General features: G+C 49.4%; 1 long non-coding RNA gene across 2 annotated transcripts in view; it reads left to right on the plus strand.

Moving 5' to 3' along the window:
* The first annotated feature begins 334 nt into the window (after positions 1-334).
* LOC143434107 (uncharacterized) overlaps positions 335-16,311 on the plus strand; it is a 28,945-nt gene continuing 12,968 nt past the window's right edge. Inside the window, exons 1-2 of one of the 2 annotated variants that reach the window (XR_013103353.1) lie at positions 335-469; positions 11,641-11,751. This is a non-coding gene — a long non-coding RNA (uncharacterized LOC143434107). Of the gene's footprint in view, positions 470-11,517; positions 11,752-16,311 lie in introns of those variants that run through there. The other variant, XR_013103352.1, reaches the window with a different exon arrangement.

Genomic DNA, 16,311 nt, shown 5'->3' on the forward strand with positions numbered 1-16,311 from the left:
TGAGCTGAGCCCTGGGAGTGCCTGGGTAGGGCTGCCTCTTCTGCAGCTGGCCCTGGGTCCTGTGTCCAGGTGGCAGTGGGATGGGAGGGGCCCAGGTGGATCCTGGTTCATGTTGGAAGAGCACAAATTCTGCCTGGGTTGTTGCCCACGTGCCAGCTTCTTGCCTGTGTAGCCTTGGTCAGCCTCTCTCCTCTAGGTTTCAAACCCACTAACTAGCTGCTGTGTGGCTCAAACACTGTAGACCCTGAGACGACAACTGAGTGTAAGAGCATCTCTGAAAAAAACTAGGAGGTATGGAGTCTCATGGAACACTGAACACAAACCTCACCACACACACACACTTGAGAAGTCCACAGCCCCTCCCCCAAGACGATCACATTTCCCCTGGACAGCCCTGACAAGATGCTGAAATCCTACCACCAGCTTTCTTCCTTCCTGTTTCCCAGGAACATGTCCTAAAAAGGAACAGGTAACCCCCAACCCCAGTGGCTACCACCATCTCCCCTGCCCTGGCCCCTAATCACCACAGCCAGCCAGAGGGTGCCAAAGAAAGAAAAGTGGCAAGAAGAGCCCAAGGATTCCTAAGCTTCTCTCTGGTATCCATGCCCATGACCTCTAAAATCTCCCATGATCCTCAGCATCCAGGGACTTGGGCTTTATAGCTTAGAGGGTAGATAAGAACGCTTGTCTGGAGCTCATGAAGCTGGGTTTGATTCACAGCACTGTATGATGACACACACTTGGGAGGTGGCGGGAGGCAGGAGGATCAAGAATTCAAAGTCATCTTTGGTGATAGATCAAGTTTGAGGCCATTTGGGGCTCCACTTGCCGTGCCTGGTCCTACTCTGGTTCACTTCTTTTGTTTGCTTGTTTGTTTGTTTAAAGATTCATTTATTTTATGTATATGAGTACACTGCTGCTGTCTTCAGATACATACCAGAAGAGGGCATCTGATCCTATTCCAGATGGTTGTGAGTCACCATGTGGTTGCTGGGAATGGAACTTAGGACCTCTGGAAGAGCATTCATTGCTCTTAACTGCTGAGCCATCTCTCCAACCCCCACCCCCTGCCCCCTTCACTTCTTGTGGTAGCACATACCTCAATCCCAGCCCTTAAGAGACAAGGGAGGAGGACTGTGATTTTGAGGCCAGCATTCAAGGCCAGCAAGGGTTCAAGACACACTGCTGGCCTGCTGGTGGCCTCAGGGAATCCTGTTTGGCTATTCTGTGTTCAGAATTCTCAGAATTTGGAAGGTGAATGAGAGACTATGCCGAACTCTCCAGAGCTGCTTTTACTGGTATGCGGCAGAGACTCAGTAGCTGTGTTACCTGGATCTGTTCACTCAATTTTGGAACTGTGTGAAGTGCTTTGTCTGTGGTCTCTGAAGGTGTCTCTTAGGGACCCGAGGCCAGTGTGCTCACTGCCTGGTGTCTCTTAAAGGACCATCAGGTTCAGACACTGAAAAGATTCCCTGGGATTCTCAGGTCCTTCCTGTCAAGGCTTCACAGAGCTGAACAGCTATGATTGTTGGCCTGCTCTTTCTTCTAGAAAGACAGTCTTGTCCGCATGGGCTCTTTTGATTGAACACAGTGAGGTGGAGGTGTGGGAAGGGACTTATCTGGCCCGTCTACTGGAGGGGAGGAGGAAGGGTTTGATGTTCACAGTCAGCAGCCTGGGGAAGCTCCTTCCCAGCCTGAATGCTTTCTGTATCTTAGGCAGTAGGTCCTAAAAGAGGTGCTTAGAGCAGCGGTCACAGCCTATGTGTTGTGACCCCTTTGGGATGTCGGACAACCCTTTCACAGGGGTCTCCTGTCACATATCCTGCATATCAGATATTTACATTATGATTCATCCCCATAGCCGAAGTACAGTTATGAAGCCGCAATGAAAATTTTATGGTTGGAGAGTCACCGAGACATGAAGAACAGTATTCGAGGGTCGAAGCGTTAGGAAGGTTGAGAACTGCTTGCTTTAGCGCTTCAGGGTTAGAAATGTCTTGTGAGTCTTTCCAGGATGTGACAAGACACCATAATAACCATCTGAGTCCCTTGAGATTTTTCAGTTCCTGGGAAAGGGAATTCATTGCCATAGGTCACAGGCCGTGCTGGATAGAAGGGGAAGTCCCATCATAAATAAATAGAACAGGGAGGGAAGAGGAGGAGGGTTTCTGCAACAGACTGAATGTTTTTGTCTTCTTAAAAATCATATGTTGAAATCCTGTGTCACTCACATGGCATTCATACCCGGGACCTTAGGATTAGGTCATGAGAGTGGTAGGGTTAGTGATTTCCTAAAAATATGTAACTTAACTTATTTTTATTTTATGTACATTGGTATTTGTGTGGAATGTACATCTGTGCGATGGTGTCAGATCCCCTGGAACTAGGGTTATAGACAAGTGTTGTAGACGTTGTGTGGGTGCTGGAAATTGAACCTAGGTCTTCTGGAAGAACAGCTAGCACACTTAACCACTGAACCATCTCTCCAGCCCCAGGACTGGTGATCTTAAAAAACATGTGAGAATGCTCACCTCCCTTCCTTCTCACTGTGTGGACATAGTGAGAAGACCTTTGTCTTAACCTCGCACTTCCGGCTTCCAGAACTGAACTCTGAGACATGAGCAGCCACCCAGTCTCTGGGAACTTGTTACCGCAGCGGCTAGAATGGACTGAAACAGTCCTTTAGGAAGAGGACCTGGCCAGGTGGCTCAGTCAGTAGCCTGGCAACCTAAGTTCCATCCAGGGAACAAGTGGTAGAAGGGGAGTAAGGAGTCCCCCAAGTTGTCCTCTAACCTCCATGTGTGTTGTGGCTTGGGGTGCATGCTCTCTGTAAGGAAGTAGATGCAAAACAAACAAACAAAACAGGAAAAGGTTGGAGATACCTAGGAAATGGAGGAAAAGATGCTTCTGTGGACTCTGCCAGGACCCTTAATTCAGATTCCACCAAAACACTTGCCCAGCTTCCCTTCCCCTCTCCACCCACTCTCTCCCCCTCTCAAACAGGAGTTGTGTGCTAGGCCTGGGAGTCAGGGTCAGAGCCCAATGAGTCTGGAGCACTAGTGCTCACTCACCCACAGCAGGCATTGCCAATCAATCACAGTCCACTTCCCTTAGGGCCTGGGCTCGGCTTCCTGTTGTCTTCACAGAGCTCCAAGGCAGCCTGTTCTCACCAACTGGAGTTGGCCCAAATATGGAAACTGCTGCTCCTGGCCAGCATGGTCTTCTCATGATGATTCTTTCAATGTTTTAAAAACAGCAAAAATTCCCCTTTGCCTTCCCTGGGGAATGTTCTTCTCTGCATAAGTGGGTTTGGTGCTTGACCCTGGCTGGCTGTTGAGTCAACATGTTTGAGGAGTTTGAGCAACACAGAAGGGCTCCATGTGAGTCCCACCTCCCTACCCTCCTGAGACAGGGTCCCGCACGAGGTGCTTACGGCTGCTGCAGCCATAAGCTTAGTGGCTTTAAAATCATCAGGGCAGGCTAGGGATACAGCCTTTGCCTAGTATACTGAGAGCCTGGGATTCAAAGTGGAGGAGAGAGGGAGAGAGAGAGAGAGAAAGAGAGAGAGAGAAAGAGAGAGAGAGAGAGAGAGAGAGAGAGAGAAAGAGAGATAGAGAGAGAGAGAGAGACTGGCAAGCAAGCTGGCTCCCAGAAAGCTGGGCAGTGAGGGTGGAGGAAGCAGGAGTCTCTGCTTGGATTGCAGGACCTATCTAGTGTCTACAAAAAAAAAAAAAAAAAAAAAAAAAAAAAAAAAAAAAAAAAAGGCCTGGAAGCTACCCACCATCCTAATCCTGAGGCCCCAGGGAAGCAGCAGCTTCCTGAGAAGAAACAGGTTCCCACAGGTTTTATCTTCCTCCTGTTGTCTTCAGGAGGAAGAGACTGTGCCTTCACCCCCATTCTGATTTCACCCCACCCACTCCACCTGGGAAGTGAAGTTGGAGATAGCTTAGAACCAGAAGGGTTCTGTTGACCCATGGCCACACCTGATTCTCCAGCCCATGTGGGGCATGGAGAGAGGGTAACAGAGGGTATTTCGGGGTGCTGGCCTCTGAGGCCGGTGAGCACACTGCATAGTCTCTCCCAGGTGGATTATGTCCTGAAGCCCTCTCATTGGCCACCCCCACATCCATCCTTTTATCCTTGGAGCAAGAACTCAGATCCACAAAAAGTGGAGCAGGAGAATGGAGCTACACCTGAGACTCTGCTGCACTCTGAGACAAAGTCTAATGAGAGCACGGTGATGTCTTCATTTCTCTGGATCTCAGTTTCTACACTGATAAAAGGAGGGGGCTGGATTCCATTACTAAAGAATCTTCTAGCCAGGCTGTGGTGGCGGCACACGCCTTTAATCCCAGCACTTGGGAGGCAGAGGCAGGCAGATTTCTGAGTTCGAGGCCAGCCTGGTCTACAAAGAGTTCCAGGACAGCCAGGACTACACAGAGAAACCCTGTCTCGAAAAACAAACAAACAAAAAAACCAAAAAAAAAAAAAAAAAAAAAAAAAAAACAAAAAAACAAAAAACCCAAACAAACAAACAAAAATCTTCTGGCCCCAAGACTCCAGACAGAAGGAAAAAATGGACAGAGGCTTGGACTGGAGTGAGGATTGGAAGTCTGACCCCTGTGTGCAGCCCCTATGAGCCAGACATCAGGCCTGGAGGCAAGGTGGCTGCTGTAAGCAAGAATCTGGCCTGAGGAGAAGACTTGAATTCTTTCTTCCCTCCTACCCCACCCTCACTGGACTGGTGGCCACAGAACTCGTCTAACCCCTGGACTAGAGTGGAAGCTGGGTCTGTTGCCAGAGCAATAAGTGTTTTTGCTTTGTTTTCTTTCCTTCCTTCCTTCCTTCCTTCCTTCCTTCCTTCCTTCCTTCTTTTTTTCCGAGACAGGGTTTCTCTGTGTAGCTCTGGCTGTCTAGGTTTGTAGATCAGGCTAGCCTCGAACTCACAAAGGTTCATTTGCCTCTGCCTCCCTAGTGCTGGGATTAAAGGTGCATACTACCACACCAAACCTGCAACAAGTATTTTAAACTACTGAGCCATCTCTCCAGTCCCAAAGGTTTTTTTTTTTTTTTTTTGTTTTTTTTTTTTTTTTGTTTTTTTTTTTGTTTTTTTTTTTTGAGACAGGGTTTCTCTGTGTAGCCCTGGCTGTCCTGGAACTCACTCTGTAGACCAGGCTGGCCTCGAACTCAGAAATCCGCCTGCCTCTGCCTCCCAAGTGCTGGGATTAAAGGCATGTGCCACCACCGCCCGGCTTGTTTGTTTGTTTTTTAAGATGTATTTATCTTATGTGTGTGAGTACACTGTCGCTGTCTTCAGACACACCAGAAGAGGGCATCAGATCCCATTATAGAACAGTTATGAGCCACCATGTGGGTGCTGGGAATTGAACTCAGGACCTCAGGAGAGCAGCAGTCAGTGCTCTTAACAAATGAACGATCTCTCTAACCCAATTTTAAAAAAAGAATGTTTAAATCACAGTCTGTCTTTCTTTTATTCATTCTCTCATTATTTATCATTATGATTATTATTGATTTATTTTATTTTGGTTTTTCAAGATAGGTTTCTCTGTGTAACAGTTCTGGTTGTCCTGGAACTCACAGAGATCCACCTGCATCTGCCTCCTGAGTACTGGGATTAAAGGTGTGGGCCACCAAGCCTGTGAAATCCTTTTTTGGTACTTTAAATTTTGAGACAGGGTCTTACTATGTAGCCCAGGCTGGCCTCAAACTCACAGGAGCCTCTGCCTCATGAGTGTTTAAGTCTTATTTCTTAGCTGAGGCTATCCTGAAACTCACTATATACCTCAGGCTGACCTCGAACTTGAAGCAATCCTCTTGTCTCAGCCTCACAAAACAGGAGTTAGAGACACATGTCACCACACTCAAATCAAGTAAGTTATTTTATTTACTTTTAAGAATAGGATTTTATTTAGCCTAGGCTAGATTCTCTGACTTATGTAGCTGAAATGACCTTACATTCCTGATCCTCCTGCCTCCATCTCCCTGAGTACTAGGGTTCCAAGCATATTCCACCATACGTGGTTTACCCACTGCTGGGAATTGAGCCTATCTATGGCTTGGTGTATGCTTGGCACTCTACCAGCTGAAAGCTACATTTTTCAGCTCCAAAAGCCTGTTTTTTATTTAAAAAAAAAAAAAAAAGATTATATTTTTACTTATTTGTTTTGCACTTGGGTGTGCACTCACATGCAACAGCTTGGTCCCTACCTGCTGATCCCTCTCACTGGTCCCTCCAGTTAGTTAATCATGATAGTGGTAGGACAGAAAAGCCCAGCATGCACTGGGGCCGTAGGAGTGAATTGATGAAACTCATTTTAATGTTTGGCCTGTGTCAGGTTGTGAGGTAATGTGTTTCTTATTCTTGGTCACAGTCAAAACCCTGAACAGCCACTGCCTTAGATCCACAGGACAAAGGGAGCTTGCTCCAGAGGCCTTCTCACTTGGCTGCAGCCCTTCTTCCTCCTTCCTCACGCCTGACCTTCCTGCTCACATTCGGCCCACACAGTTACACACGTTTATGCCTGTTTATTTCAAAATCCTCCTCTTAGCCGGAGAGCACCCTTTTCTTCACCCAGGGAGGCCTACCAAATGTCCCTAAACAAGGTAATCTGCCACAGCACAGGGCTCCCCTATACAATTAGCTGGTCCAGGACAGGATCTGACAGGAGGTGGAGCTGGCTGGCTCTGATGTAGAGATCCAGGAAGAGATCAAGTTGATTGAAGCTGTGGGAGGTGGCTGGCTGCCCTTTTGTTTTGTTTGTTTTCAAACAGGTCTTGTCAGTAGTCCTAGAGAGCCTGGTACTCATTACATAGCCCAGAATGATTCCAAACCCTTGGTAATCCTCCTGCCTCCACCTCTCAACTTTGGTTGTACGTACCCTTACTGTTCATGCTACGGCATTGTTCGTGCGTGTATGTGTGTTGGGGACTGAATCCAGGGATTTTGTGCATGCGGAGGGAGGTAGCAGCTACAACTGAGCTTCACCTGAGCTTCACCGGCATTGCTATTTTCCATTTCTGTTTTAAGTCTCCTGAAACCTTCACAAGGGCCTGGGCTATGCCTCCTGACCTGTTCATCACTGTAAGCCCGAGAGTTCTTGGGTGGTCTCCTAGTGCCTTCAAAATGTATCAGGTGAACGGTCAGGAAAACTGCAAAGGGCTAGCCTGGGAGGAAAAGTGTACTGGATGCAGCAGACAGGTTGGAGAGATGACTCTGGGTTAAGACTTTGAAGCCTTCTCTCCTCAGGACCCATATAATGGAAAGAACTGATTCCTGCAAGTTGTCACACACAATAATAAATCCATACACTTTCAAACAATGCAGCAGAGGGACCCGGGCCTGGCATGCCACAGACGGCAGGCTTGCCCTGGGAAGAAGAGCATGTTTTTTCTCCTGTAGGTGCTGGGCCCACGGGAGGACTTCAGTGGTGCAAGTTTCAAGGTAGTCGGGTTCCTAGCGTTCAGAATTCTCAGATTCTAGATGCCCTGGGACAAAGTGGGCAGTGAGAAGCAAGGCTTCACACCCAGAGGGCTCGAGGCAGCTGAGAGGAGTTCACAGATGTGCCTGCCGGCATCTGTGTGTAGCAAGTGTGTCCCACAGAGAGGCAGAGCCAGGTTCCAGGTGCTCTTCCTTCCTCACCATGGATGGGGGATAGGGTGCCTGTTTGTTCTCTCAGCAGGTGTGAGGGCTTGTAGCTACAGGAGGTGCACACACCAAGCCTGAAGGTCATCAGCAAGCTTGCCGGTGTGCCCTTGTGATCTGGGCTTCCTCTTCTTTACTCTCCTGTGTGTGTGTGGGAGGGGGTTGGGGGTCGGGGGCAGGTAGGCAGAGGAGAGGTTAGAACCAGAGTCTGTAGTTCCAGTACTTAGGTGGAAAGGATCAGGAATTCATAACTCTTACATAGCATATCCGAGAGCCCCTTTCTCAAAACAACAAAAGAAACACTACATCACACATCACAAGTGGACCTCTCTCCATCTCCTGTCCCAAGGAGACTAGTCCGAGACTACTACTACTACTACTTCTTCTTCCTCTTCTCCTTCCTTCTTCTTCCTCTTCTCCTTTCTTCTTCTTCTCCTTTCTTCTTCTTCTTCTTCTTCTTCTTCTTCTTCTTCTTCTTCTTCTTCTTCTTCTTCTTCTTCTCCTTCTCCTTCTCCTTCTCCTTCTCCTTCTCCTTCTCCTTCTCCTTCTCCTTCTCCTTCTCCTTCTCCTTCTCCTTCTCCTTCTTCTTCTCCTTTTCTCCTTCTCCTTCTCCTTCTTCTTTTCTTCTTCTTTTGAGACCAGGTCTCTCTGTATAGCCCTGGCTGTCCTGGAACTCACTCTGTAGACCAGGCTGGCCTCAAACTCAGAAATCCACCTGCCTCTGCCTCCCAAGTGTTGGGATTAAAGGCGTGCGCCACCACCGCCCGGCTGAGACTTCTTTTGTTAAAAGGAGAGATTACTAATAAGAGCTGTACTTAGCTTAGTCTGAAGTTTTTCTCCTCTACCGTATTTAGGATCGATTGAGATGTGAGGAATATGGAACCCTGGGCTGAAGAGATGGCTCAGCGGTTAAGAGCACTGAGTTCAGTTTCCAGCATCTATATGATGGCTCACAACTGTCAAAACATCTACACATACAAACACAAAATAAAGAGGCGAGTTCAACACCACTGGCAGACCATTCCGCAGGTCAGCCGTACAGACCGCTCTCTGCCCACGGTCCCAGGCTCTCAGGTAGCCCCCAGCATCTACTAAGCTCACTGTGGCCCACCGCTGGTTCTGATTTTCAGGTCCTGTACGGGGAGCATGCTGGCAGGTGCTCAGCGTGCTCCCCCAGGTTCCCCCAGGCTCTTACTGTCTTTAGTGACACAGGATTTTGCTGCACTTCCCAGCAAGATGTGGTGGAGGCGGGGCCTTGGGTAGGAGCGCGGCCGGGCTGCTCGCCTTATTTGGGCAGGCGCTGTGCTAAAGGGCAGGGCATCCCACCCTGCTGGCCCCGCTCCCATGCTGTGCCCACCCCTGGGGCTCAATCTGCACAGAAATCTGGTGCCTGCCTTCTTCAGGCTAAGTAAAGAGCTGGCTGACTTTTTGACTAAACCTTCATTTCTCACCAGCCGACGGACTCACTAAGCAATTGGGGTAGGAGAGAACTAATCTCCACAGTCAGTGCAAACTGTCACTAACCTCGTCTGCCTGCCGTACCCGGACAGATTTTCTCTGAGGGGACAGACTTCCTCTAAGGGTGCAAAGAAGTCTCTAAACCTAGATTGAACCCAGGACCTTGCTCCATCAGAAGTATGTGGTTAATTTGATCCTTTTCGGGCGCGTCAATCACAGGGCAAGTCCACCCCGAGGCTACTCACTGGTCACCTTATTGCCTTCTCCCTTCAAGCTTCTTAAAAATCCAGATCTCGGTTTGATTCGATTCTCTGCTGCCTCATCTCTTCTTAAGTCCTTCATGCTGGGCGGTGGTGGCGCACGCCTTTAATCCCAGCACTTGGGAGACAGAGGCAGGCCGATTTCTGAGTTCCAGACAAGCCTGGTCTACAGAGTGAGTTCCAGGACAGCCCAGAGCTACACAGAGAAATCCTGTCTCGAAAAACAAAAAAAAAAAATAAAAAAATAAAATAAAAAAAAAAAATTCCTTCACATCCCTTCGCTCAGGGAACAGACCTAAACGTCTTTTTTTTTTTTTTTTTTTTTTTTTTGGAGTTAGGATTTCTTTGTGTAGCCCTGGCTGTCCTAGAACTAGAACTTGCTCTACAGATCAGGCTGGCCTTGAACTCAGAGATTATAGGCATAGACCATCACTTTCCCTGGCTCTTCTTTATTTTTGGTTGTTTGGTTGGTTGTTTGGTTGGTTGTTTGAGACAGGGTCTCACTATATAGCTCTGGCTATCCTGGAACTCACTAGGGAGACCAGGCTTGTCTGGAACTCATAAGAGATCTACATGTCCCTGCTTCCAGATTGCTGGATTAAAGGCAGGCACCAACATGCTATAGACCCTTCAAACTTGCTGTTTCTGGTTGTACTGTGTGATGTTCCGTTTCCAATCTGTGTACTGCGCCACCCTCACCCCCACAAGGCTGCTGTTCTCTTGCACACAGCCATAATCATTCACCCCTCAGTATCCTCTTCCTGACTTTTCTACCCACTATCTAACTTTTCTGATCAAACATACTATGTTTTAGACATACTATGTGTCTTCCCAGGACTGGTTAGCCCCTCCTTGGGCAAGCTCCTTGGGTCAGTTGGCGGTTTTGAGAAGCTCTTCCTGACTCAGTCACTCAGCTGACCCCATCTCCCATCCCAACCCTGGCTGAGCCTGGAGCTGCTCTGACTGCTGCTGAGTAGGAGTTGTTCTCCGAGGGCCTCCTGCCCAGAAGGTCATGACCAATCATCTGGGGTGGCTAAGTGCTGGGAAATGCAGCCTCTAGAGAGGAGCTCGGAGGTTAGGCTCCGCTGAGGGGGTAGGGAAGGTCAGTTCACTGCACAGAACATAGCCTTCCCCAGCTGCTGCTGGCCTGCTACATCCTCCTGGATCAGGCTGGCTTCTGCTTGTCCCTACAGCCCACAGAGGCCTAGTCAGGGAGGGCTGCGCCTAGCCCTGTAGAGTCCCTACTTCCTTTGCTGAGGAGGAGGCTCGGGAACTGATGATGTGGCCAGTGGTCGGGGCCAAGTGCTGGTCCAACACCGTGGCTACTAGGCACAGAGCTCTACCTGTGACCACCTTCAAGTCATTTCTGAGCTGTGTGGACTTCTATCTGGTGAGACCAGTGCAGCAGGGACTGGGCAGCCATGGCTGAGTCCTTGGACTGGACAAGGTAGGAGAAAGCACTGGTCCTTCTCCATTAGAAGCAATTTCTTTCCTTCAACATCAGTGACCAGATCGATGAAGCACAAGCCTAGGGCTCGAGGCCACACCCCGGAATCTCCCTCTTGTTGGATAAACTAGGCAAGACCCCCCACTTCTCTGAGTTTCCAATCTCTCTCCTGGTCCAATCCTTGAGGTTCCCTTCCCCAGCTCAGTGTTGCAGGAGGTCCAGTGAGATATGTCACCTGGACTGATCACTGTGCCCCCCTCAATGCCTGGCCCTGGGCTTAGGGTACAGGTGCAAGCTGCCTACTCAATGGGGCTGGTGGCTTAGGGACTGACCTTACACTGGTACAGTCCAAGGCTCCCAGGGTCACCATCACTGACAACTTGAAAATGAACCTTCTCAGCTTTCCCTTCAGACCTCAACCTGGGCCAGAGCATACAAAAATGACGCTTGGACTTAGGCTCTCAGGAACACCAAAGCCTGGTGCTTTCTAAGGCGTAGGTGTGGGGGGACGGGGGGGGGGGGGGACGGGGGGGGGCTATGGGACAAGCTGAGCCACGCTGGAGGAGGACATTCTTTGTGCTCACCTCCCCTCCCCCAAAGCAAACTGGCAGGTGGGAGGTACCAGTGGAGGCCAGCTCCTCTGGTTTCAGCTTAGAGGCACTCCTTCCACACTCCGAAGGCAATAACAGGCTCCTTTACCCTGGAAATCCTGGTCTATAAAAATCTAAAAGCTATGTCAGGACATGTTTGTTTCGACCTTGTTTATACTGGAAAAGCAATTAACTGAAAAATACCTGAATATTTTTCACAAGAGCGCCAAGGTCAGCGATGTGACCCGGCCTGACTGACTTCCCTCGGAGAAGGACAGACACACTGAGGGGTGGGGTGGCTGCAGGCCTGAAGAACCACCGCTCTGGGCTGAGGTAAGGCCATTGGGTTGTAGCCGGTTAGTGACGTTAGGGATGAGGAGATCCATGGTGTCAGTGTCAGAAGGTTGATGTAAACCTTCCTCTGGCCCTTCCTAGCTGTGTTCTCTTGGGCTACATAACCTCAAGGCCTGGTTCTCTCCAGGTCTTCTGCATAAAGGTTAACTGGTCACAGGACCAGCCTCCTGGCTTGTGGAGCAATCTGCCACACGGAGAGCATTAGAATGGCCTGGGCTCCAGGGTTGAGTCCCTTTATTGTTAAACTATGTAACATGAGCCAGAAATGGAACTGTGCTCCCTTGAAGTTCATCAGTTGAAGCCCTGTCCCCTGTGCTTTAGAACTGTCTAGACTCACAGACAGGTCCCTTGCAGAAACAATTATATTAAAATGAGGCTATTAAGATGCCCCTAGTCTGTTTCTGACCCAGGTCCTTATAAGAAGAAATCTGGCCTGGCAGGCATGTGGCACTCACTTATAATCCCAGTACTCAGGAGGCAGAGGCAGGAGGACCATGAATTACAGGCTGCGTCTGGGCTACACAGTGAGACTGTGTCAGCAAATAAAACGAGAAGTGTGAAAGAAGTGTCCTCCATACCTGTAACCACAACACTCCTGAGGAAGAGGCAGGAGGATTACCACAAATTTGAGACTAGCTATGGCTCAAAGGAGACTGGTCTCAAAAACCCAAAAGACAGTACTGGAATTCCCTTAGTGGTTAGGAGTGGCTCCCCATCATGAGGACCAGAGTTCCCGTCTCAGCTTCCATGTACTAAGCTGGGTGTCCAACACAGGCCTGTAACCCCAGCTTCGGTGGGTCAGAGTCAGAGAGATCAGTCACTAGGGGTTGCCGACTTCCAGGCTAGCCCAGAAAATGGAAGTCCAGATTGAGAGAGACACAGCATCCATGAAGTGAGTATTGGGTGATAGAGGAAGACAGCCAATATCCTGACCTTACACACACATAGGTCCATCACTCACATGCTCATGCGTACATGTACACACACACACACACACACACACACACAAAAAATACAAAGAAAGCATGGCTATGCATGCCATTAATCTCTGTGAGTTCAAGACCTGCCACAAAGCAAGTTCCAGAACAGCCATGAAGTCAGATCATGTTTAAAAAAAAAAGAAACAAAAACAAATACAAGGGGCTGGAGAGATAGCTCAGTGGTTAAGGGCACTGACAGCTCCTCCAGAGGTTCTGAGTTCAATTCCCAGCAACTGCATGGTGGCTCACAACCATCTGTAATGGGATCTGATGCCCTCTTCTGGTGTGTCTGAAGACAGCTACAGTGTATTCATATAAATAAATACATCTTTTTTTAAAAGTCAAACTAATTTTAAAAAATTACAAAACAAAACAAAAATCAAAAACAAAAAAAAAAACCCCACAAAAAATGAAAAAAAATCCATTTTTTAAAAGTAAGGAAGCAGTATTGATGCACCTGCGCACAGGAAGAAAAATCCATATGAAGACATAGCAAGAAAGCGGTCACATACAGGCCAAGGGCACAGACCTCAGAAGCAATCGATGCCGCTTCTGGAGAGAACACTGTCCCTCCAGCCTGCCTGTGCCCCGTGTGTGGGGTTTAGCCGTAGTGTCTCTAAGACAGGATGACGCATGCCTCACACCCAGGAGGACAGACCCTTTCCCAGGGGCTTACTGTGTAACTAACTGCACATGCACTAACATTCTAATGTAGCAACAGTCCACTCAGGTCAATTGCCAATCAGGAGGGAGGGAGGTTCAGCTCCTTTCAGAGATGGACCACTGATAGTGAGGGAGGGCGGCAAATTGGGAGCAGGGGAATGACCCCATTCAGCTCCCATTCTTCCTGGGAACATGGTTTCTTCCCTCTCTTCCTTTTTCTTTCTCCCTTCCTTCCTTCCTTCCTTCCTTCCTTCCTTCCTTCCTTCCTTCCTTCCTTCCTTCCCTCCCTCCCTCCCTCCCTCCCTCCCTCCCTCCCTCCCTCCCTTCCTTCCTTCCTTCTTGATTTTTCAAGACTGGGCTTCTCTGTGGAGCCCAGAGTGTCCTGGAACTTTGTAAGCCAGCTACCTCAAACTCAGAGATCCTCCTGCCTCTCTCTGCCTTTCAAGTCCTGGGAATAAAGGGGCGCAACACCACTGTCCCGTTTTCTACTGTTAGTACGGTTTTTAGTTTGTAGCAAGAAGCCCAGGGAGTCACTCACATCCCACACCATCTCCCTGGGTTAAGGTTTCTGCATGTATGAAGTAGGAACAGAAGCAGTGAGCCCAGATGGGCATGGTAAGATGCAGAGGGGAGGCCTGGGACCTGTGGGCACCAAGAGACCCATGGGAGGCAGAGGAAGGCAGTGGGCCAGAGGAGACAGCCACTTACCAGTGTTTACCCAGTAGGTTGGCTGGAGGTAGGGGCCTGGCCCACCCCCCAGACACACTCCCGCTGGGTGTCAACAGAGGGCAGTCAGAGCTGGGGGGAGGTGTGGCAAATTGAGGACTCAGGGTGAATTCCACTAAGCATTCTCCAGGGGTGAGGTCATCTCTGGGTCTCCCGGGCTGCTGGAGAGGGCAGTGTCAGGGATCAGGGAGGACTCAAAGCCCAATGGGAGACCAGTAGCCTGGGCTAGGCATGGAGCAGGTTAGAGCAGAGAGAGCCAGGGAGGGGAAGGTTTACCTAACTCTTTCTCTCTCCCGTTCTTTCTTTCTTTCTTTCTTTCTTTCTTTCTTTCTTTCTTTCTTTCTTTCTTTCCTTCCTTCCTTCCTTCCTTCCTTCTATCATCTAACCACCTTTCTATCTTTCAATTTATCTGTCGTCTATCTTTTATTTTTCTCTATTTTATTTTTTTTTAATACCTAACACTTCTTAAGCTCTTGCTGAGTGACTGAGTGTTTAAACCTATTATGTCCCCCTAATCCTACCCAGATCCTCAACTAGTACTGTGGTGAGCCCCAATTTACAGGGGTGGGTTTGGGCCACAGCATGGTGAGAACCTTGCCCCAGAGGGAAAGCAATCTGTCTGGTGGGTATCTGTAAAACGGCAGTAGCAATCATCCCCGTCATGTTGTTGCAGGTACTGTGAGGACTGGCTAAGATGACCCTGGCCATATCACTCTGGGGGTGCAGGCCATCATCAGCACCTCCATTTTTTTGAATCATCTGACAGTAAACTCTCTGATCCACGGCTGTGTGCACAAGGTCCAGTGGAAGGGTTTGAGCAGGACCTAATTCTTCCTGCTCTGTGGAGTGATCTGTTGGAGGTGACATTCCTTTGGAACAACCATTAGCCTAGACTTCCTGTGTAGCCACACTTTGGCCTTAGGCATCTGGGACTAAGGTTCAGGACTCGGCTAGTAGCTGGTGCTCTAGGCACCGTTGAGGAACCTCAGTAGAATGCCTGGAAGCCTTGCTTGCTGCCTGGCATCCTGTCCGATGAGGACATGGCCCTGACATTGTTCTCTCAACCCTGCCTGCTGAGGGCCCACAGGTCAGGAATTTCCACAGCCTGGCCAAAACAGCCTTCACTTTCTGGGAAAGCTGTCCCCTGGAAGCCACGGTTGGGAGTGAGTAGGCCTTGCTCCCCTGGCCAGGCAGAGACTTCTGGTAAGAGTGACTATGGAGACATTGCCAACATCCTCTGAACCTTCCAGGTCTGGGCCTGGAGGCCGCCACCATGGAGACACAGTGACCTCCACACTCACCTCTCCTACAGCCAAGGGAGAAAGCACTTTTACAGCTGGTAGAAGTCAGGGTGCTGGGATTCAGTCCTAGTCTATCCTTCCCTATACACTCAGAAGGGAGGTTGGATGGTACCAGAAAGCTGCCCATGTGCTCCAATACCAGCTCAGGGGTGACATGCAGCCTCCTGTGGGGTCTTTGGAATGCAAGCTTCTAGTTAGCACAGCCAGTCTCCTATCAGTCCTGAACAGTAGAAGGAGCTTACTGGGAACGTGACTCAATGGCAGAGCACGTATCGCTAAGTGTGTGTGAGGCCCTGGATCCCATTTTCAGACATGCAGTAAGAGCAATCTGTGACCTCTCCAATGTCACCCCAAATGCCTCTGCTAAATGCCAAAGCTCCTGGTGGCTGGCCTTCCCTGTGGAATGCAGTCATTTACTGCAGTCCCTCTCTGCTCAATCTCCTGTGACTAGGAGGCTCCTGTTTGCCTGCAGCATCTAGAAGGATGTGGGTTAAGGTGCTTCCATCTCTGCTTCCGACCCCCAGGCCAGCCCCAGCAGGACACCACGGGCAGACAGCCCATGGTTTAGTGTGCAGGGGAGCCTGTGGTCTCTTGTCTCTCTCCGGGTTCCCACCTGGTGATAAAAGGCCTTTAGCAACATCAAGCAAGGTGGTATATACTTGTAATTCTAGCACTCAGGAGGCTGAGGCAGGAGGACCATCTTGAGTTCTAGGCTAGACTGGGCTACAAGAATACCTATCTCAAGTCAATAAGCAAAGTGAAAAGTGACTTGTTTTTCTCCACATTGCAGCTGGGTTGCCCACTTCAGATCCTTAACTCTGAGGCCCCGTGGGGGACCTGAGGCCACTGTGGAACTTCCACACCCCTGG

This window comes from Arvicanthis niloticus, chromosome 13 (genome assembly GCF_011762505.2).
Source record: "Arvicanthis niloticus isolate mArvNil1 chromosome 13, mArvNil1.pat.X, whole genome shotgun sequence".
Lineage (NCBI taxonomy): Eukaryota > Metazoa > Chordata > Mammalia > Rodentia > Muridae > Arvicanthis > Arvicanthis niloticus.